Source organism: Cricetulus griseus, chromosome 2 (genome assembly GCF_003668045.3).
Source record: "Cricetulus griseus strain 17A/GY chromosome 2, alternate assembly CriGri-PICRH-1.0, whole genome shotgun sequence".
Taxonomy (NCBI): domain Eukaryota; kingdom Metazoa; phylum Chordata; class Mammalia; order Rodentia; family Cricetidae; genus Cricetulus; species Cricetulus griseus.
This window is the reverse complement of record NC_048595.1, coordinates 338,661,163-338,686,113: the sequence shown is the minus strand read 5'-3', so window position 1 is coordinate 338,686,113 and position 24,951 is coordinate 338,661,163. Positions and strand designations below refer to the sequence as shown.

Below are 24,951 nucleotides of genomic sequence, written 5' to 3'. Positions count from 1 at the left end.
AGGGAAGGTTGGAGAGGAGGGCAGATAGTAGAGGAGAATTAGGTGAAGGGGGAAGCAACGGGGCTAGAGGAAGGAAGAAGTGCAGGGGAGAAGGGGGTAAGGGAGTGCAAGGGTTATAGGACAGAAAAGGAAGGACAAGGAGAGAGGAAGGATGATGAGTAGAGGAAGGCAAAAGGTAATGGAGGGCAAGGAGTAGAGGACAATAGGTAGTTGAGGGCAAGGTGTGGAGCATATTGTTTCTCCTTTAGCGTTCTCCACCCCTGGCTGTCACAGTGGCCGAGTGTGTACGGTTGTGATCATGAGCTGCTCTTATTTACTGTTGCCATAACTAACTTATTCCTATCATATTTGTTTAGAATTTGGAGGACTGGGCAATCTGTGGGGCCTCTGGTAGTGGATCAGTATTTATCCCTAGTACACAAATGGACTTTGGGAGCCCACTCCACATAGAGGGATACTCTTTCAGCCTAGACACATGGGGGAGGGCCTAGGTCCATGATGTGGACCCAAATGATGTGTCAGACTTTGATGATCCCTCATGGGAGGCCTCATCCTCCCTGGGGAGCAGAAAGGGGATGGGATAGGGGGTCATGGGGGGCAGGGGAGGAGAGGAGGGATAGGGAACTGGGATTGACATGTAAAATAAGCTTGTTTCTAATTTAAATTTTTAAAAAAGAGGTAAAAAAAAACCCCACAAAAATTAAGAAAGGTAGCTTCTTTCCTGGTTCTCAGGATAACATACCTATGTTTGAACATTTTACTCTCTAGAAATAATACTTAGAAAAGGTCATTGAGCATGTTTATTTGCTTGTTTGGGGAGTAAAATTATGTACTTGTTAAATCTTATGAGAATCTATAAAATACATACTTTATCAAGTTCTCCAAGGAACGTATTAGAAATATTTTGCTTTGCTTAGCAGGAGCCTGTCATGTAGTAGGATAAATATTTGCTGAACAAAGCTATTGAAATGTTCTGCCAAGGAAGCATAGTTGTAATCATGTAGTCAAAGACTATTTGTAGAACACTGATATTTCCTAAATTTGGGGATCATCACAGCTTTATATGTAGATATCTTTTGATGTCATGAACCTACAATATATATAACATCCAGTCTTGGGTGCTGTCCCAGGTGGGTTTTGTTAACTTGACATAAACTAGAGTTATTTGAGAAGAGAAACATTAAGTACCTGTCCTTAGAGTCAGTAGTGATAATGCTTGCCTTTAACCCCAGCCCTCTGGGAGGCAGAGACAGGATGATCTTTGTGACTTTTAGGATAACCTGGTCTTCATAGTGAGTACCAGACCACCCAAGCCTATGTATGAGACCTTGTCTCAAAGATAACAACTACAACACAAAAACAAATACAAGAAGATGCCTCATTCAGATTGGCTTGTATATATGTAGGTCATTTCCTTGATTAATGATTGACATGGGAATGCCCGCCCATCTCACTATATGAGGTGAAACCTTTGGTCATGTTCTTAGGTGGTATAAAAAAATTACAAGCTGAGCAAGCCATGGAGAGAGGGAGCTGGTATTTATCCTTTCTCCATGTTTTCAGCTTTGACTTCAATTCCTGTCTCCAGGTTCCTCTCTTGAGTTCCTTCCCTGACTTCATTCAGTGATAGATTGTGACCTAGGAGTTATAAGATAAACTCTTCTTTGAGTTGCTTTTGCTCATGGTACTTTTCACAGCAATAGAAATTAAACTAAAACCAGTGTGTTTACAAAGTAAATTTTCAACTATATTTGTTTGTTAGATGCCTTTATGGTACTATTATAGCATTTAGATTTTTTTTTTTTAGTAAAGCACAACTGGAGCCTCCCAATAATTAGAAATATTTGGTTAAGCACAAAGGCAGCTTTATTTCCCAAACAAATACAGTATTTCCCTCACCTTCAGTTTTTAGTTTGAGATTTTTTTCTCTACATTTTTAAAATTTAAACAAGATTGTTTTACATGTCAATCCCAGTTCCCTCTTCCTTCCCTCCTCCCCTGCTCCACACTAACACCTTACCTATCCCATACCATTTCTGCTCCCCAGGGATAGTGAGGCCTTCCATGGGGGGGGGGGTCTTCAGAGTCTGTCATATCCTTTGGAATAGGGCCTAGGCCCTCCCCCTGTGTGTCTAGGCTAAGGGAGTATCTATGTGGAATGGGCTCCCAAAGTCCATTCCTATGCTAGTGATAAGTACTGGTCTACTACAAGAGGCCCCATCAATTTCTGAGGCCTTCTCACTGACACCCACATTCATGGAGTATGGATCAGTTCCATGCTTGTTTCCCAGTGATCAGTGTTTGAGATGTTCTGTAACATCAATAAGTTATATTAATATGTTGTGTTGATATTTACTACCCAAGGAATGGTAGCAAAAGATAACTACATTTAACATTAAGACATACCTTTAACATAATCAAATGTGCAATGCTTTTCCTTTACTGGTACAGGAACTTTTTTTTGTAAGGGAAATCCTAATGTGATGATGGTTAGGTTCTGTTTTGGTTTTGTTTTTGAAGATGTTCTTAATCATATTTAGCTTGAGAGTTCCATTTGGTTGCTTATAACAAAGCATGTGTGATTATAAATTTGAGAAAAAATAAATATAACTGGTACCAGGACTTTATTAAGCAATTTCACTAGCTACAAATGAACTTTTCTTTACATTAAGAACACAATTTTATATATATAAAAACTCACATCTTCTATACAGACTATAGTATGGATTTTCACAACAGCACATATAGTAAAGTATCAGTGAACAGATCCTAAAAAGAGAAGGCACAGTTCTGACTCCCTCTGGCGAATTCCTAGGGTCCATGAAGGAAACAGCAGCTCTACACATTCTCTTTCTCCAGAAATGAAGCAAATCAACACAAATATGTACAGTCAGCAATCACGTGATGGAAACATATTATGGGATTTAGTTTTCCTATTTTTCTTATAGGAATTTCAAGAGAGGAGGTAGCTATCAGGAATCTTCCAGAACGTCATCTGTGTTCAGACTATGAAGGATGCTGTGTTGGAAACACTGGACATTATTTAGTAATTCCAGCATGGTTCTTGCCTTTGGAAGCTGATTTCAGAACCACATTTAGACCTCATGTCTCATATTCAGGGGTTTCCAGTTTCAGTTTCTGAAAACCAGCTGCTCAATACAATCTTCTTCAGCAATTTTATCTGGCACGGGCTTTACTCAGGGACCTCTTTCTGTCCCCGCCTACTGCCCAGCATCATCCTCCAACATGGGAAGAAGGCCTCGGGACTAGATTGTATTTACCTTGGATTCTTTTCTCCCTCCCTGAAGAGTTCCTTTCCTTAAATCTTCTACATAAATGAATACTTGTAATTCATAAAATAATTTTAAGGTATTAATGATAGGGAGTAGGAAGATGGGCTCATTGGATTCCTCTTTAAAGGAAAACACACAGAGTCTTAGAAGCAGCTCTGATCTTGAGTTAGAAGGCAGTTCCACTTTCCAATTGAAGTTTTGATGTGTGTCATGTTTTTTGTTGTCTCAATTACCGGGGAATACTTATTTCCAGAAATAATAGGTAGAATCTAGTCCTCCAGCATTCCATTATAGAAAAAAACTGAATTCAGTAGCTTTCATCTAGTGAAGATACAAGTTTGATTTTTCAAATGACTTTGGGGATGATTATTGAAACTCATCTATGGACTTAGTGTGAAACAATATTTTCTTCATGAAAGGACCAAAACTACAGATTTTATGAGTTATGATATGGAAGAGTGGTCTCAGAGCTCACAGCAGCCCAGCTGAAAAAGATTTGGAGGAATTATGTGTAGTGATGCCAGCGTAAAGGAAGTAATGCAGAACATATTCACTTAAAATTGAACCTTAAGTAAATAAGGACTTTAGCATAAGCATTTTTAATGAACTAATAGGAAACTCAATAGCATACTACTTATTTGAGATTTGAATTTCAATGCTGTTCTGCATTTTAATTGGCAACTGTAACCATTATAAAGAAACACCAAGAGTGAAAGAAATTAGGAACCAATGTTCATAAATAGAGTCTAAGCTTAAAATAGATTACAGTTTTGCTTCAACGTGACCACCTTTGTAGACAGATTGGGAGTTTCCTGTTGCACATGGGGAAGAGAGAAAGATGAGCATTGTTACTGGTTTTGTTGAGAAGAGAACCATATTGGAATCACCTCATGTGAATGGATCATCTGTGCTTCTCATAGATCAAAAGCAGACTATCTTATTTCATATGATCTGAAATTCAAAATCAGTGGGTAAGAGATGGCCATCCTTGGAGACTAATCATTAAAGTAGAAATGACCTACCCTTGCAAAATACTGTGTCAGAATTTTGATGCTGGTTCTGAAGCTGGTGGAAATAAATGTGAATTTAGTTTTGTAGGATATGATGAAGTTGATAAACTAAGTGATATTTGACACTTTCAAAATGCATAACTGATGACCAAGCTGGACAGTAAGTTGTGATAACTCAGCAACTTTCTAAAGCATATACTTCATAAGATTGCTTCAGTGACATCTTCAGAAGAAATATGTTTTTTGCCAATAATTTAAATCCAAAATGCAGCAATTCAACCAAGCTAAAATAAAACAAAGCAAAAATGACAAGGCGTTAAGGCTAGTCATGATGTGCCCTTTTTCTTTAGGATAAGTTTGATTTTTAAGAAGATACAATGTAATTACACTGACAATTTTGACTTATACAAATGTATGCTCAGAACTAACAACTACAAAATTGTATCACAAGTAAAATAAAAATTACACAATTTTTACTTAACACTTATTTTTTTTTTTTACAAATTCTACAGAATATTTTATTGTCATCATTGGGAAAACAAACAATTTGGAACATTATTTTAAACTATACATTACACAGGAGCCACCAATAAGTTATAGCAAATAGAGCATTCACACCATGGTGTCACTGAAAACTAGTGAAAAAGACTAAAATATAGCAAAATAAAATTCTCAAGAGATCTTATTTAGCATCTCCTGAAGGACAGACACTGTATGTTATTTTCTCTTAGCTGTTCAGGATGTGAGCACTTGACCTATTCATCTCTTCTTTGGTTGACAAACCAAAGAAAAGTTAGGAGATTGTGTCACTAAGTATTTGTAAAATGGTAGAACTAAAAACTAACAAAAACATGCATCTCCTGAGACTTCCAACTCTCTAGTCTGTAATTCTAACAGGTAGGAACCTGGACAAGTGGCACTGCCAAAAAACACCTCAGAACTTTAGAGGACTCAAACAGCTTTGAGTGAAGATGTGTACATGTTCAAACATTTGTATTCAAATTCACATTAGATGGTGTATCTTGAGGTTGATTGACAGTATAAATTGCGCACTACTGCCAGGTCTATCTAGTTTCTGGTGGTTTCAATTTTGTTGGTTTTATAATGATTTTTCTCTCTTTAAATATTCAAACACTTGATCTATATTCAAGCCTGATAACATAGAAAATATTGAGTTAAAATTAAAATAAATCAGTTTGGCTGATTGGGTGCAACTTCAACAGTGTGTGTGTGTGTGTGTGTGTGTGTGTGTGTGTGTGTGTGTGTGTGTGTGTCTGGTTTCTTGCCATATATTTTTTATGCTCTGATACACTCTTTGTTAAGAGGTGTTCTGTGAAATGTGAGTTTTCCAATATGGCTGAAAGGGAACATTGAGGTTACCATGTAGAATCTCCTAAAACTTTGAAGGATGCCTCCTCATTCTCTTTGCTCACATGACTGTGTAGTAAGAAGGAGACATAAATGGTAATGGCAGAAGTATTCATTATATTGGTCTTTCAGATTAACTGACAGGAAAGCAAATGTAAAAATGATTTTATTGAGTATTTTCCCTCATTCTTCTCACTCTTTGGATTTACTACCATGGGTTGAGTAAAACTTGGATTTTTAGTTTTGTTTTTGGCTTTGTAGGACTTATAACATAGTGTCTTAAAATGCCAGTAAAACATAAAATATGTTAAGACATAGCTACACTTGAAGTCTATGTGTAGCCCTTGTGCCCCATGCTCTGTAATGACAAAACAGAGCTAATGGTCTGATTGGATTGCATATCATAATTTCTCTATGAAAGTCTGCTCCATGCATGTGCTCCACAGCAGGGCCGATGACCAGAAGACAGCCAAAGGTACCTTATCTCCATTCCTCATTCCCAGAAATCCCTTTAAGTGATTTCTCTCATAGCTTATTTCTGTCTTAGTTCTTCTTAACAAGTTAAGGCACGTCCATTTATCTCAGTGCCTTCCACCTTCGAACCAACTGTATATCCACATGGAAATCATAAGTTCAGATTCAAAGGACTTCCTCTCTAACAAAGTTCTGTGTACACATCATTAAAGGCAACACCTACAAAACAAAGACAAACCCCCCTCTGTCCTACTTAAGAAATTTCATTCTAATGTTTCAATATGTTTATTCCTCCCAGTACTCACATAGCAAATTTCACAAAGTTGACTATGTGCAAAACACTATAGGGAAGCATCAAAATTCAAGAAAATATAACACAGCTACTTCTACATTGCATTCATTTTTTTTGTTAACAGATTGAGAATCTCTTTTTTTGTCATATTGTAAGTTATATAATTGTGTCATTGAAACTGTGCTTGGCTATAGATGCTCATGAGGCATCAAAGTTGAGTAGTCAGAGAGGGAATTGACTCCAAAAGCAATTTTAAGGGGCATAATGTCAATAATCGATTAAACAGAGTTCCAGGTCATTTGCGCAAGAAGATCAAGTGAAATAGACAGATAATAGATTTAGAGGATAGAAAAATGAAAAAGGAGAGTGTATTTTGTGAATATTAAGTCACAAGCTGTGATGTTTTTACAAAAATATTTTTTCTGATGAACCACTGCATTTTCAAATGTTTTCTAACATTCTCATACATTGCTAAAGGATGTTATGTTTATTTTATTGGCTAGATTTTTGAGATAGGATCTTACTATGTAGCCTTGAGCTCAAAGGATAGCAAGGCTAATCTTGAAGAGGTCCTGCTCTCCTGCCTCCAAAGTTCTGGGGTTATGGGCATTTGCTATCATGCCTGTCTCCGGGATTCATCTTTAAATTAAATTATTTACTAATACCAGTATTTTTATTTGACGACAATTATCCTATGTTTTCATATAATCTGTGTGCATTTGTATGTATCAGTATCAGCTTGCCTGAACCAGAGTATGTGTGTCAACACACACACACAAAACTGGAATTATAAACGTATCTGCTGCATGCATAGGCATGTTACTTATTCTAAAAAGAGACCACATTTTTCACGAACATTCTATTCAGTATAGACAATTTTTATTCACTCTCTGTAGTTGTTAGAAAGTGCTGTTTTGTAATAAAGAATATCTACTGTCTAAGTCAACTCTTGGCTATTTATAATATTGAAATGTAAACTTCAAATCAACTCTTTATCTAGGTTAAAGGGATTAACTCTTATGTCCTTCATTTTAATTAATTGAAAGCCAAGGCTGTGCTTTTATTTTTCCAGGAGTCTGATATGTGTTGAAATGCATCACACCAGGAAACTATTGAGGTTTGATTATTTCTATGTGTGAAGATAAAATAATTCATAATTTTAGGAACTTCACATTATTCCTTTGAAACATAGAGAGAGGGGAATTATGCCCTTTGAAGATTGTTTTTTGAGTTGTCAAATGCTACAAAAACACAAGGATGATACAGCACTCAAAAGTGTGTTAACATGGTTTTGCTTGGATTACCAAAAGTGATGCCACAGAAACTTTGCATGAGACTTCAGCTCCTTGGCCTTCTCACCTGGCTTAGGATGAAACCCTGACTGTACATGACTCTGTAGGAATCATATGTATTGTAAGATTTTGTAAAGGAACTTTAGAATTTATGGATATAGTCTCAAAAATATTATTCTAACTTCCTTGGCATTCCTTCTTTTTCTTCTTTCTAAGTTATAAACATAAATAAAGCTTCTTAAAATGTTTTGTAATATGAGTTTTATAATTATGCAATTGGAATTTTATAGGAGAGTCTCATGATCTTTCCTTTTGTTTTTTTAAGAAATATTAAAATTGCTAAGAGAATTTTTATAGCTTTAAAATTTTTCTTCTGATTACCACACAATTGTAGCTTGACATTTGCAGGACATTATTATTTAAAACTACTGAATTAAGATAGTAGATATCTCTGTATATAGTCTTCTTCTTCTTCTTCTTCTTCTTCTTCTTCTTCTTCTTCTTCTTCTTCTTCTTCTTCTTCTTCTTCTTCTTCTTCTATGGAGTTGATGCTCATAGTCTATCCAAAGATGTTTTTGTGCAATAGTCATAGCTGTCTCACACAGAAATACTCTGGAACACCATTGTTTTCATAGAACACAAAAGTCACTAATGACTGCCAATATTACTGACTCAGGGAAATGGATTTGATGCATATTTTCTATGAGCAAGAATTAGCTATGATCACCCAATTGCAGATGACTATGAAATATTTTATCAAGTCTCACAAAACAAACACATTTCAGTACAACAATGTATTACACATTATGTTGGGCATTCAATTGTTTTGAGACCCACATAGCATCTAATTAGAGCGAGCAAGAGAGGGGGAGTGGAAAGGGTAGAGGCTATGAATAGTATAGGAGCCCGAGACTGAAATTAGAAAATGCAATCAAGAAAACACTCATGAGTTACATATCACAGACATTAATTCTGAAAAACAAAATTCACTATTCTTTTCTATTCCTAACACTAGAAGTAGAGTTTGCTCACCAGATGGGAAATGACATATTTATAGTAATGTAGAATATGGTTACAATCACTGAAGACATGATTTACCCTCTTTTCCTACTCACCACCACCCCTAATTCCTTCAGAGACTCAGTAGAATAGGAAAATCAGAGGGTGTGTTGATAATATGTCTAATACAATGAGGCTTCTCTATCTTACTCATGGACGCTCCAAAGAGTAATATCAAGTGTCAGCTTCTCCTTCATCAAAGACATAGTTGAGTTTTATGACAGTGCTGATAAAATCACCAAGTTCTACAAAATCAGCAGTGACAATATTGATGCCACTCTCTCCTGGCTTCTGGGTGCGGACCCACTGCATCATAGCAGGAAGAGCTCTGAGAAAGGAAACAAAAAGAGAAGTTAAAAATAGCATTGTGCATCATTCAGGGTCTATGGCTCTCCCATTGACTACCTTAAATATCTCAAATACAATCACAGGTGGTAAAAAAAAAAACTATCATATAATCTACAGTAATGTCTTGAGTCTTCTTTAAATTTATTCATGCATGTATGAATATGCATACAACACAGAGTACATGTGGAGATCAGAAGATAACTTGTAGGAATTAGTTCCCTCCTTCCACAAGTGTGAATTACAAGGATCAAACTCAGTCTGTCATGCTTGATAGCAAATGACTTTGCCTTTTGTGCCATTATCCTGAGCCTGAATTCTTAACTTGTGAATAAAACCTGAATAAGAGATCTTACCATATTGGTCTATATTGGACTCCAGCTTTGGAGCTTTAAGATGCTGTCACAGTTTACAATGAATCTTGAATTTCTCCTCTGGTTTTGCATGCTATAATTTTATATCCTCAGAGCTCTGGGATGATGAGGGGAGAAATGAATCCTTATACTTAACAAATATTTATTACATATCCATTGTTTGAGGGGAAATGTATTAAGATGCTGTAAATACCCACAAAGCAAATGTCTCTGCCTTCAAAAAGTTCCTGGTTTGGTGATAAGCAGGTGAGCAAAGAAGTAAGTTCCAGTATGCAGTGTAATCATTGCTCTTTGCTTCTAACCTGTTCACTGAGCACATAGTACTTACAAGTTCCCATTGTAAGCACTTGAAACAATCACGAGAACAAAAGAGAAAAATATTAGCTTACGGGGTCATCTAGTTGGCTCAGCAGATGGAGTGCTTGCAGCCAAGTCTGATGAGATTAGTTTGATCCATGAAACCCACATTGGGGAAGGCAAGAACTGACTCCTGAGTGTTATGTTCTGACACGTACACTGTGGAGTACAGACCATCCCTTGAACACATGTGTAATAAGCAAACAAATTAATGTAGTAACATATAAGCTTATATAAATACATACAATAAATGATAAACTTAAGTAAATTATTACATAGTGTTGTAATTTATGAAAAGTGGCATTGGAGAGAAAGATACCATGTGACAGGTTTCAAGAAGAGTGATTTTTTTAATTAGGGAAAAGGGTCATAAAAAGGGTAAATGGAAGGGGGAGAAACCAGCCTCTAGAGACAGGAGTAGCAGGAGTAGCAGGAGAGGGAGAGGGAGAGGGAGGGGGAGGGGAGAGAGGGAGAGAGAGAGAGAGAGAGAGGAGAGAGAGAGAGAGAGAGAGAGAGAGAGAGAGAGAGAAGGATGGGAGGTGGGCAGGGCCCTTTTAAAAGGGAACATAGTGAATAAGCACAGGTAGTGCTCTTAATGGCTGCAGCTGAGGGCATATCCTGTCAGAACTTCAAGTCCAAGTCACAATGGACAACTCAGGATGTTGGAGATGCCAGGACTGTTGGATATCTGCCAAGGAAGTCATGGATTGGAACAGGGTCCAGGGAAGGCTCCATGTATTCCGGGTGCCAAAGGGATTGGTCTGCAAGACACTTCATGACACTGCAAACTTCAGATGTTTGACAGAGTGGCTAGGTTTGGTGTTTTCCCTGTTGGATTTTGGGTTTGCCTTGGTTGGATCTTCCTTTGTTATCCTCCTAGCCACCATTTTTTAAAAAATAGGAATGCCTACTTTGTGACATTGAATGTTGGGAGAATATAACTTACTTGTTTGCATTTTTCCAGAGTGCTCAGTTAAGAGATGGTTTTGAATATGAGAGGAGACTTTGACTCTGAGTGGAATTGATTAATGTGCAAACAGGTTTTAGTTTTAGGAACAAAAGATCTGCTTCTAGAAGTACAGGCAGAGGCCAGCCCATGAAGCCACTGCTCAGCTCCCTAATGGCTACTGTCATGAGTACTTCTGATTCATTGCTCTTTCATGGGAAGAAAAGTGTTGTTAAGAAAACTACTGAAATCGGGGCTTGGTGGTGCACTCCTTTAATCCCAGCACTCAGCACTCAGGAGGCAGAGGCAGGCAGATCTTTGTGAGTTCGAGACCAGCCTGGTCTACAAGAGCTAGTTCCAGGATAGCCTCCAAAGCCACAGAGAAACCCTGTCTTGAACCCCCCCAAAAAAAGACAGAAAGAAGGAAAGAAAGAAAGAAAGAAAGAAAGACAGAAAACTACTGAAAGATTTTGCAGCTTCTCTTCTTAGCAGGTCTTGTATGCAAATTTTCTAACTGACCAGTCAACTTTACAATGCCTGTCTGAACCTACAGGAGGTGCCTAGTCATTCTGTATTACAAGGAAGGTTGTGATATCACCTTCCCTTTAAGAATGATGCTTATTAACTATTCCTGTCAATTTCTCAAATGCACTTAAAATATTCACTATACTTAACTAATCAGTATTTCTACTTAACTAGAATTTAATTCATTAGAAATGTATTAGGAGTCCACATTGAATTCATAATCAAGGATGTATGCATGTGTGTATGGTATACTTTCCCAACTCTATTTTATACATGGTACTTCAATTATTCCTTTAAACTTCTGTATTTTATGGCAATGAATAAGTAATTATGGATAATAAAGGCATTGTATCTTTCATAAACTTCATTTGAATGTTTCAGCAATGTTTCCATTGCTGAATGACATGAGTTTCCCAAAATAGTGACTGATTTTTATAGGATCTTCAATGCACTGGAGACATAAACTGCTGTGAACATTGATCATGTCAGCGTCCTTTACTGTCTGCTGGTCTCAGCCTCTCCTTGTAGCTGGAGGCCAATACCTAGAGTTTAAAACAATGCTGGGTTACCTTCTTTTAACTAAAATTAAGTCTAAAAATTTTTAATGTGATTTCCTGTCAATTTGGCCTGTTTTAAAAGTTTGGAAATTTCATTTCAACTGTAAAGAGCAGAATGATAAATCAAAAGACACTCTTGGCTTGGAGGCTGGCACTTCGTGCATGAAAACACATGATAGTTCACAGAGACACTTCATGTCTTCAGGTTAAACAATTGTGGGCCTTCCAAATACCTTTCCACAAACTCAGGCTCTCTCTCTCTCTCTCTCTCTCTCTCTCTCTCTCTCTCTCTCTCTCTCTCTCCTCCCTCTCTCTCTCTCTCTCACACACACACACACAGATACACACATATGGTTGGAAGTAGCATATCTGATTAAAGCTTGATAAAATAACTTTTAAGTTATTTCCCAAAACTGAACTCTGAGAAAAATTGTATAGTATAGACACAGCCTTTTCCTTCCAATCCATTTACTGAGCACCTAGTATTTCCAAGTTCCCACCGTAAGCACATGAAACATTCATGAGAACAAAAGAGAAAATGTATTAGCTTACGGTGTCAGCTAGTTGGCTCAGCAGTTATGAGTGCTTGTTGCCAAGTTTGATGACCTAAGTTTGATCCTTGTCCTGTTGAAGACTATTCATATCAACTGGAAGATGGAGAAAGGGGAGAAATTGCATTCTGGTCCCAATTAACCTCAGTTGTAAAATAGAAATAACAGTGCCCTAAGTTTTGCACACACTCACACCCTCAGGAGATGAAGTCCTTGATAGTGTATCTCAGATGCACTTTACGGTTGTCGACATGTTTAGCCACAGCACATGTGTTCTGAGTACTGCAAGATATGGGCACAAAAGCTGCAGCCATACTAGAGAGATGGGGACACAGGAATTGACCAAGTGTCATGCTTTTCCTAAAAGTACTCTCAGCTTAAGATTTCCAAGGGAAAGTTTCCAAGTCTTTGCATATTTATGAGATACTTCTAAACTCATTCCCATGCTCAGAAAGCAGCTAGCTTAGTTTTTTTTGTTGTTGTTGCTTATTTAACAGAAAGCAATGAAATTAAAACAAAACAAGATATGCCATTCATTTTCCTTGATGATGGCAACAGCAGCCCATTCTGTTATAGCTAGGAAAACTGTTAAAAATCCATTTTCAATTAAAATAAGATCATACAAAGTACAAGAAAAATGAGAGTTCAGGAAATGTACTGTGTCCTCAGGCTCATCACTGGCTCCCAGGCAGCATTTCAGAATGAGTCACAGCCCTGCTAGGAGACAGAATGTGAGCACAGCCAGCCCTCTGATGGGGCCTCCTGGTGTGCAAGAACTATTCTGTCTGTTAATTTTTCAGGGGAATGAAGCAAGAAAGAAAGCTTCACAAATTCTAAACAAAGAGCCCCTTCAATATATTAATATGATTGGATTGTCAGAAGACAGATAATGATTTTTCTTTCAATTGTAGAACCTCAACATAACCAACAGTTCTGCATGAGATCAAGTGTTCTCACTCCACAGGCTCTTCTCTGATACCGAGAGTCCCCAACTCAATGCCACTGCTCTGCACTGGGTGCAGTGTGATTGTTTAAAACACAGGAATGAATGATTCACCTCCCAGCACAGGACCGCACGCACCTATCTGTTGGCACCTCTCCTTCTCTTTGGAAAGATTCCTATCTGCTAAGGGCTGCTGCTGAACTTGTGATGAGGAGTTTTAACTGTGTCTGGTTTTGCTAGGGAAAAAGAATTCTCCAAGTCTCTTTGTGTTTGTTCCTTGGTTCCCGAGTCAGACCCAGGCAGAGCAGCAGTATCGATGTCAAAGGTCACTACTGCCCACCATCTGCCAGCTTATGACTCTACTAACCTGCTACAAGTATTTCCTGCTAGTAAGGTTTTCTTTAAAACAGAAATTCAGTGTTTAATTTTTCTTTTGAATGAAGATGTAACAACCACACATATTTATTGAATAGATAATTATATTTAATACATGTGCCACCATCGTAACCTTTATCATTTTTGTTTTTGGAGCCTTTCAGCTCTTTTATATATGGGGAGGGAGGAGGAAGAGGGAGCCTGTGCATGGCATGACACATATCTGGATGTCAGGAGACAATCTGAAGGAGTCAGTTCTCTCATTCTATGACGTGAATCTTATGGATAGACAGGTCAACAGAAGGAAGCACACAACTTTAACTGCTGATCGGTCTCACTAGTGCTAGATTTTCTTTTCTACTTCTGAAATAGACAATATACAGTTATGAACTATAGCTCCCTCCATCGAATTATAGAACCCTGGAACATATTCCTTCCATATCTGTTTTGATGAACATTATCTAACCCCATTCAGTTTCCTACGGCTTTGCAGATATGTTTTTGCTTTAAGGTCAACTTTTTTTGTTTCAAATATGGAAAGTCTGCAGTATTGCCTTTCTGCAACTGAGTTATTTTTTACTCAGCACAATGTCCTATGTTTCTATCTACTTTGTCAAAAATGACAGGCCTTTGTTCCTTTTATAGCCAAATAGCATTCCCTTGTGTATACATGCACCTTTTTTTTTTTATCTAGTCATCCATCAACAGATAACTCATTTCCCCCCACAACTTCACTGTAGTGAATAGTGATACAGTGAACACAAGTGTGCTAGCATCTCAAGTTCAGAGAGATGTGTGAAGATTAAATAAAATAAGATACAAATGGAACAAGAAGGCAGTGATACTCCATCATCAGCGTTAGCACTTACAGTGTGTATATGTAGTTAGCTCTAATTTTCTAGTTTGAGGCAACTTTCAGGCAGGTGACTGAGGATAACTGCTCTGATAAGTAGATACTGTGTTGGGTTCTTTGGGCCGGTAGCTCATATGGTGCTTGCTTGGCGGCCGGTGTCAATGTCCCTACTTCTAGGGGGATTGCTGGCTACCGGCTCCAAGTTAGATTTCTGTGTAAGAACTGCCCTCAACTAGACAGCCACTTTACAGAAGACATGCATCTATTGTTGTGCATGTTGGTAGGGATGGAGAGGTGCATTTGGTTTGAGGTATGTCAACAGAGAATAGCCATCCCAGCTCCAGTTCCCAGGAAGTTTTCCCGAGGCCTTTGTTCTAGTGATATACCAGTTTGGTTTCCTCCTCAAAATTCTGTTTTGTTCAATTTCCCATAAGACTTGATTTCAGCTGACTCTGGAATAAACCTGCAGCTCTGAGGTCCAAGAATTGTAGATTCTATTATAGAAACCAACCTCCACATTTTTACCACATTTGGGTACAGGGGGTTCTGCAATCATGAAGTTTCTCCTTCATCCATAATGGTCACTAAGATAGACTGATGAAGGTGATGAGCTCCAGAAGCAATGACTACTTATCCATTTTCCAATGAAAACAAAAGAGGTCTTCAGTTAACTGAAGGATTTGGGGAATTGCTGCCTGAAAGAAACTGCATTTATGCCCAATGCCATGGACTGCCCAGATTCATGTGGGCCTCACTGTTTCTTCTGACAAAGCTGCAAAGCTGTTCCTACCAGTGACCAGAGGCTTCCCCCAGACTTCTGTGAGGATTTCCCTCTGCATACTACAAGTGAGGAATAATGTATGCAAGACTCCAGAGCTCCAAGGCTGCTTCTTCACTCCAGTCCAAAGGGCCTAGAAGTAATGAGTGTACTTGGTCATATTATCACAGTGTTTTGTGTATCATATTCTGTGTATCTCAATGTCCCTCTTAAATATGAGCATGATTACTAAATCTGCATCACGTGTTCTGTTAAAAAAGCCATCTGTATTCCTTAATTGTACCTATTACCAGAAACCTAGCCAACTCCCCAGGGCTACTGAAATCATGGATCTTGGTGGAGAACCTGTAACTGCCACTTTGCTAAGCCAGCATAATCCATAAATGCACTGTAAATATTTGTCCTTATACCCACAGATAGGTGTAGTCCTCACCCTTTATCAAGGAAACTCCTTTGCAACTGACAGAGACTGTTACAGAAATTCACAACAAATCAGAGTGAACTGCTATGGAGCCCACTGGATACATCTACAACATAGTCTAGTACCGAAGGCTCAGGGATCACTGCAGAAGAAAGGGCAGAACAAATTGTAAGAGCCAGAGGATCAGAGGGGTTTGCTGTGAGACTCTGTGCTCTAATGATCTCAGAAGCTACCCTAATAAAGTTTCACCAATTTGACTGCTTAAATAGGAGCTGAACAAGTACAACAGTAGATATGCTAATGTGGATGGAGAAAAGGCCAGGATGCCTCAACCCTAGACAAAGAGCTACAGGTAACAAAGGAATGCTGAGAATGGGAGAAAAAAATATCTTCCTCGGGGAAGAGCGCACCAATTGGTTATTCAATACCAAATGGACAGCCTTAAAAATACATGTACAAGTGACATTCTATAAACGGAACAGGTATTATATAAGTATTTGTGTATATATATATATATATATATATATATATATATATATGCATGTATGCATATATATATATATATGCATACATGCATGTAACAACAAATAATGAAAAAATGAGGCCATGAATTTGAAAGAGAGCAAGGAGGGGTTTGTGGGAGGGTTGGGAGGGCAAAAGAGGAAGGGAAAATGATGTAATTATAATATTACCTCAAAAAAGTAACAAAAAAACCCAACTTTCTAGAATTCCACATTCCTTAGAGAAAATGCTAACAGGCAGAAATGAACACAAGCCAAATTTAATTTGATCATAATATCCCAGGTGCTAATGAGTTAGTGTATCTGTGGGCCCTTAAAGTCATGGAAAACTCTCAAGGGGGATTTCTTTAGCCTTTTCTCTTCTAATAGGTGACAACTGCAGGTGCAAAGGACAGAATGATGTCATCTTTTCTGCCAGAAAATAATATCCACTAGGTGTTTATTTATAATTTCCTCTTAACAACCTTCTTAGAAAATTGCTCTTAGAACATAGTTCAGGAGATAAAATTTAAACTCAGTATAAGTTAGAAAACAATATATTTTGTTATTTATTGTTTATGTCTTAGGAAATTATGCTATCAGACACTTCTTAAATTGACTGATTTTTTTCATTTTCTGCAACAAGACATTCTTAAGGACTATATAATATGTGACAAGTGTGTTAAGCCATAGAGGTGGCACATTTGTGCCTTATTTGGTAACGCACTCCCTTCTTCCTATGTATTACCTCATTACCACATTGAGAAATGTGATAAAGAGCACCTGGCTTAAAAGTGTCTTGATACAGTTATAGTCACCATCTCCAACCTCTATAAAACTCTTTCCTAAACTTACTTCTCTGGGGAAAATGCCTCATGAGAAATGAGAAGATACTTCCAAGACAAAAGGCTTCATTGGTTAAATTTTCATTAGTTTAAGAAATGTTGAAACCCCTTTAATATTTGCAACACACACAACAGTGCATGAAGCCTATTGTTATATTAGGGATATTAAGATATTCTGTAAAACTTATTTATATCTTAATACAGTATTCACCAAACTTATGTGATCCAAGAACATTCTTTCCACTTCTACTTCTAACACATTACTCATATGCTTGTGCATACACACACACACACACACACACACACACACACACACACACACACACACACACACTAGCCAGCAATGGCACCTACGTACATAATACAGTATTTCTGTGCTGCTGGGTAGCATTATTTTTCAAGGGCTTGCCATTGTCTTATGTTTTAGGGCCTTTGGATTCGTACAGCCTATTGAGTCTGACCTTCCCACCTTTGGATCATTTCTACTCTTGGAAGGTTCTTTTTGACAGATAAATAATCCAACTTGGTTTTACAAAGAACAAGTCTATTCTTCTTTAACATTGCATTCTTTTAAATTCTGAAAATGATTAGAATTCTCCTATTCCTATCTAATATAGCTTCTCTGTTCTGTACTAAAACATCACATTTCCTTTCCATAAGTAAATCGGAGAACACACTCTGTCCATCCTTCTGACTATTCCACTTTATCTGTGGTGCTTTATGTAAAATGGTACATAAGTTGATGCAGTTGTCTCTCAGGGGTGTAAAGAATATAAAGGTGTCTCCATCATCATTATGGTCCTCTTACTACTCACAATGGGAAATTTAACATCTAAATATACATCTGAGGCAGAAAGTTGTTTGGTGTGTACTCTGTTCAGTATAGTCTACTGTTTGTCTGCTAAGAAATCTTTTGAAACATGGTTGGTGGCACTTTTAATATTGAAGTTGCACTTGAACAGTTCCATACTGCACATTTGTATGAAGATTGCCTGAGTTTCTTATTTCTCCATAGTATTTCATGGTTTTCAGTGTCCTACAAATAAATATAAAAGCTCACTATTACCTTCACTGAACTCTTAACCTTTCTCATTCATTCCATTGCAATTTCTCTTGAGCACCCAAGGATGGTTTTAGTGGTAAGGAGCAGGAAGCTTAGAGAGGAAGCAGCTCCACTCTTGGGAGAGTCAACATCAGCCCTATCTTATGACTTCTTCTAGCCCATCCTAGCAGAACTGTAAGAACAGACATCAGTGGGAGCCTAAGGTGTTTAGTGGCTAAGAACTGGAGAACAGAAAGAGATGATGAATGCAGAGATTTGTAACTCAAGGTCAGCAAGCAGCTCCAGCTGTAAGTAGTGATGTTTTGTCAAAGGTTTGTCAGCTGCTCAGGTAAGCATCCCTGGCTGCTTTTGAGTGATGACACCAGTTAATAAAGAGAAATTGTGTAGTTATCATTTTTCTTCAAAAACTGGAATCACATGTTTATTTGAACATTTGGTTACAGAACTATCCAGTGGCTTTTTTGTGCCTATACTTATCAAATACAGAAACAGGGTTTACAAGGTGGTGTGAAGCCCATAATGTTTTCTTTCCTCTGGCGGCTGCTCACTTCAGTCTTAATGAAGTCATTAATTAAGAAACTATTGATTCCAATTCTTTGGACATTGATTATGCTATGAAATGGAAGCATTGGAACAATGGTCTAGTGTGTTTCAGAGAAGTGTTTGACATTGTGGTCCTAAAAGAACTTCTGATTAATTAATTTCATTTAATTCTACTTCCTAAATTAAATCTCCCCTGACAAACTGATGTATAGTGCTATGAAAATGAAGGGCAAAGTAAATCATGTTGCATAACAAATTATATTCAATCCTAATTTCAGAGAAGATAACTCTTCAGAAGCTGTTGGATTGATTGTGGACAGAAGAGGAAAGACTCTGGTTATGCATAGAACCAGAGGAATGCTATGAAACTCCAGTCTTCCAATGGGGCACACATTCCTAACAGGACTAGCAACACAGTTATTTAGTTTTTTTCCTGTTCTTTTTCAATGTTTACTTTGAAAATATAGAAAACTATTTCTGGTTGTTAGTTTGAAAATACAGAAAAGTATTTCTAGTTGTGTGCATTGCATGTGCACATTATGGCATGGTTTGTGTTTTGGGGAACCTTAACTTCCAAAGTCCTGAGAGTCAACCTTTGAATTTCATCAACTGCATTCATTTTTATTTTGGTTCTATTCTCATGGTTCTGCTTCTTGTAATATCACTCAGATAATCACAAGCTTTCTCACTGAAGGAATGAGGAGAATAGCATTCAGTATTACTCACCTTATAATACCTAAATTACAAGTTTACTTAGTAGTCTAAGATCAGGTAACATGGTGTTATGAAATGATCCAGTTAAATAACTTACAATGAAATTGCAAACAGAAAAAACCTTAGAAATAACCAAAATATACTGGTTTCATTAATTAACATAAATTTAAAAATAACTTTTATTTGCCCTGTTTTGTTTTAGACTAAAAGAACAACACTTCAAACTCCAGTGTAGAGTCTTACTTTCAAAAACCAGTGTTCACATTTGAAAAGAACTCACCAGTGGAGGTGTGTTAAACAGTAGTAGTGGTGGTAGCCACTGTTTCAAGAGCTCATCATCTCATTAGATCTTCCCCTGGGAAAAGCCAGACCAGGGAGGGGAGAGGGTTCTTCTTCTAGGGCTTTAGGTTTCTTTGACAGGGAACTGGGATATTCTACTATTTTCAAGGGAAGGGATTAATAAATACTTTCAAACTAAAAGTTGAAACCAGCATGATGGAACCTAAATAATTGTGTTGCTAATTTTATTAGGAACTCCTATCCCTCTGGACACCATTAAGTAGAAATCATTTGAAAATATCATCAACTGTGTGGCTTTCTTAGGTACTAATTTTAGAATGTATTTTATAAATGGTCTTATTCCTGGCATTCAGTTCCATTTTAGGAGATAAAAGGTTTTGAAATAATAATAAAAGAAGACAAGAGATCTTTATTAATCCTATACCAAAATAAAGTGCTCTAAACAAATATAAAATATGTTGCTGACAAAACCTCTAGTTGGTTCTCACTGTTGCAGATGACAAATGATGCTTCATAATGCTGTCTTACTTTTCTTAGTCACACTGATGTCTTTGGAGCTACCTAAATTAGGTCACACACACACACACACACACACACACACACACACACACACACACACACACACACACACGGATATACAAAAGTGACTTAAGAATTCTGAATATTTGAAACCTGGTTGTGCATTATTAGGCAACTCAAGTAATACAGAACCACCAACATCTGGAATAGAACAAGGTTGTTCTTGACTAGTTTAAGACAGGCTTGAAACCAAGACTGTGTGTCTACTTGAATTGTGTCTGCAGCTCATGTACCCTTCCTGTGCAACATGCAGAGTGGAATTTCTTTATTCTAGTGTGGTATTATGAGAAAGTGACAATTATAATGGTTAGCTTACTTGAAAATTGTAAAACGCCTACAAATTTGATACAACTAATTCCATTACATGGGATTATGCAAACTGGAAATTCTCCTGTCTGTAAACTGTCCCTTTTACTTATAAATGGGTTGGATTGCAATTGGATTTTGTTATTGATTTCACTCAATATGTCTGACTATGCATTAAGAGGCCATGAAAGATGATAGAGGGAATAGTCAAGGACATAGTTGGAAAGTTTTCATTATTCTTTTTATATTAGGTAGATTCTCCCTAATGTTTTTTTTAAAAATCTAAATGAAGATAGGGACACCTAATTCATATTTCCCCTATAGGCTGTAAACTAGTTTATTGAGTGCTACGGTGCTAAATAACTACTGGGTCGCAAAGCTATTATTAGACATAGTCATGTGTTCTATTTCTCTCTCTCTCTCTCTCTCTCTCTCTCTCTCTCTCTCTCTCTCTCTCTCTCTCTCTCTCACCCTCTTTCTCATAATTTTGCTGTTGCTGTTTTGTTTGTGACCAAGGTTCTTACTATGTAGCCCTGCTGGCCTACAACTTGATACTGTAGGTGGACCAGGCAAACTTCAAGCTTTTACAATTCCTCCTATGCTCCTGCCCAGGTTCCCAGTGCTGGGATTACAGGTATGTGCTGTGCCACTAAATCTGGCTCCACCATACATTTTTATTCAAGATATGGGTTCACAAATGCTCCTTAATGCGGAGCTTTCACCATCCACAAGAACATGTTGTTACATTAGCTAAAACGAGTCTAGTGAGCATTTGCCTTCTCATCTGTCTCCTCAAACACAAATCTGGGGGTAGCTAGATAAGGATTTCCTCCTGGAATGAATGCATGGACAGCATGTACTATTCCACATATCCTTTCACTGACTGAGCTACAGTCATACCAGTTCAGGTAGATTAGCACACTTTAGAATCCTTTTAGCTTCCAATGCCACAGTTTCCATTCCATCCAGGTGGGACAAGTGGGCTATGTTAGTTAGTAGGGACTCTGCTATGGGTGCAGAAGTTTGAGCCTAGGAGGGAATAGGAATGAAATACTAATGTTTCTAGCCTACATTTAAAGACTGAATTCTTCTCAGAAAAACAGTGTTGGTTACATTATCTAAAAAGAAACTTCCTTTTATTAACACTATTCATTAAACATATTAAAATAGTACAGAAAGTTTGGGCCCCTAACTTGTTGGAGCTAAAAGGTAGCTTGATTATGGAGATGAATGCTCACAAACTATGTTTTATTGGATATATAATCTACATCACCAAATACCCTTCAAACTAAAATGAGATATCTAGAATGCTTTGTAAATTTAGTGTGTATTTACTCTATTCCAATATTCAAGATCTCATTGCTTATCTTGGTTTATTATTTCATTATGTTCAATCAATGAAACTATTAGAGAAAGAAAGTTCCAAATAGAAACAAAACCTCCAAATGCAGCATAAATATAGATGCAAATCAATAAGGTGATTCATTCCAAACCCCAAACATGTAAGAATTTTTAATGTACTTATTTATTTTGATAAGCTGAAAATTTTTACTTGTATAAGAACATTAGCCAATGATATCTATTTTTATTTTAATTTTTATTATGATGTAGGGAGGATAATGTTTAGACAAAAGCAAAGGTTATAAATGAGTATCCTGGAAACCTGTATGCTCTCAAAATTGGAAAACCAGCAACTTCAAATTTTAGTACTTACCTGAATATAAGCACAGAGTGACCATATTTTCTGTTTATTAGAAGAATGTGGTGGTTTAATGATAACTCCTCACCACGCCTATACTGCCAAAATTATTGCAGCATCATAAAAGCTACAGTGTTCTCAGAATGTACCAAGCTGCCTTCACTCTTCGCTTGTTTTGGGATCTTGCTCATTTTCAAGGCTGCTAAGTACACAGTGATATGAAGAACATTCTGTATATCACAGTGATAACAGAAAGTTGGACTAGAAGCATTAAAATCATGCGTCTTACTTTAAATGAAACCACTGTTCTTTTTTTCAGACAACTTGAAGATTTTATGATTATTTGAAATCTAGTTGTTTTGCCTCAAAAATGTCTGTTACATAAACAGAAAAAAATCAATCCAAGCACAAACCAAATAGCTCCATGTACCCAAGAAATATTTTAAAAATGATGGCCAAAAGAAAATCAGTTGTTTATGTGCAAAGTAAGTGTCTCTCTTTGGGGGTAAAATAAATGGCCAACTCATTTCTAAAGCCAAGTCAAGGTTTATAGTCCCAACAGGAGATTTCATGATGTGCCACCACAAAATTACTAAATTCAGCTTGAATCCACATCCCAAGCTTTGGATTGAAATAATTTAAAACTGTCACATACTGTCTAGACTGAGAACATTTTTAGTTGCAATGAAAATTCAATATGCTTTAACCTGGAGAAAATAAAATCCAGTGTCAGCTGATGGTAAATGCTGACATTTTTCTGATACTAATGAAAATGCTGTTCCATTTCTATGTCAAGGCACAGCCATATTAAAACACTTCCCCCTAAAGCTCAACCATTGTATTTGATATACACAGGGCAAATGTTTTCATGCATTGTGTGATTTAGTTAAGTTGAATTCAACAATCTGTTTGTCTGAAAAGATTTTGTTTTCTATATCAGACATTTACTTCACTTTTAGATAAGCAAGAAAGACTATATTGCCATGGTAATAATAAGTAATATAGTTTGCCCTCTTGTATTTGCTCTATGTTTTAAATGCAATGATTCTCTGTTTGGTACAAAAAATTATCTTAAACTTAAGAAATAATATTCCTAAACTGATTTTCAGAATTAATAGGTGTGTTGTAAAGGAATGATTTCAGGTGGACTTCTAAAATACAGATGATAAATTTATAAGAGTAAGCATTGGGAGTAAGCATTAAGCTTTCACAGTTCTCTCCACAGACAGAAACAAAAGGGAAAAAGCCTGCCCAATATTGTATCACAGTTGATCAAAAGACTAAGTGCCAAGTCAACCAGAGGAAATATAATGTATTTCTAGAAAAGAAAACATGCTCAATGATTAAAGTTTCCAATTTTGTCAACTCTTGTTCTAATAAAAGGAAGACATATTACAGGTTTCTGTCACTTTTCTACAGCAAAGTGAAATTTTAAATTTCAAATGACCGAACCATCAATTAAAGAAATATTGGATTCTAGAATGAAAATTTATTTCCATCTGTCACTTAGAGAAGCAGATATTTCACATGTAAGACAATTGTTAACTTGTTGTTACAATTTTAACTCACTGCTGTGCCTAGAAATTACTTTAGATATGAAACAAGAACAAGCAATGCAAACCCGTGTCTCTCACCAATTGACAGCACATCAGTTATGTACAAGAAATTTAACAATGATGGCTAAAAAGACAAAATTTACAAATTCCTACTGGAAATTTCTCTGCTTAAATCTTCAACCTTTTAGAAAAACTTTCTTAAGATATATGGAATAAGCCATGCTTTTAAAAATCTTAATTCTCTTTTACTGTGCCTGCACTGCCTTACATCACTAGAGTGACTCATTCATTGGTTCAAGGCATGCGTAATGCCCACCTGCACTGGGTACTGACTATAGGGAGTTAATGATGCATCAAAGTAGACTGGTGTCTGCCTTTATATAACTCACAATCTGGTGGCCTCTATCTGTGTGCAGCACTCACAAACTATTCAGAAACTTAAGGTCATCATTATAAATCACAGTGGTAGGCACTGAAGGAGGCTAAGTAGCTTGGTGAGATCTTGTATCAGGGTGAGCTTTAACCCAGTGAGTTTGAACAGGCTACTGATTTGGGATATTTTTCTTTTTACATCTAAAGGGCAGAGGCAAGCCGACATTGGATTTTTCTCAAAATGGGATGATTTGTACACATGGATGATTTCTTCGAGAGCCTCTAATTTGCATCGTTGACTAGATCTAAATGTTTATTGATAGGATCGCGGAACTTGAGAGCAAGCATGTTTAGAGAGCATCTCGCCAGATTTTTACATGTGAAAACTGATCATGGGGAAAGGATTAGAAGCTTCCACTGCATGGTGTTCACCCAGCAGTAGACTTACAATCCTGCCCAGAAGGCATTCTTGTTGTCTGCACCACACAGGAGATATTTTGCCTATGTTAGCTACTCCAATGTAATAAAGCAGTGACAGAAAGGGCAACATGACAGGAAGTCCACAGAATATTCATGACATCACAGCTGCACTCCAAATGCAATCTCTCATTCGGCCCAACCCATTGGCATCATTATGCACTTGGCTAAATGAGTTTTCACT

General features: G+C 37.1%; 1 long non-coding RNA gene across 10 annotated transcripts in view; it reads right to left on the bottom strand.

Moving 5' to 3' along the window:
• Window positions 1-5,549: 5,549 nt before the first annotated feature.
• Plcxd3 overlaps window positions 5,550-24,951 on the bottom strand; it is a 301,403-nt gene continuing 282,001 nt past the window's right edge. For all 10 annotated transcript variants that reach the window (XR_004768544.1, XR_004768545.1, XR_004768546.1 and 7 more), the window contains one exon: window positions 5,550-9,116. This is a non-coding gene — a long non-coding RNA (phosphatidylinositol specific phospholipase C X domain containing 3). The remainder of the gene's footprint in view (window positions 9,117-24,951) is intronic.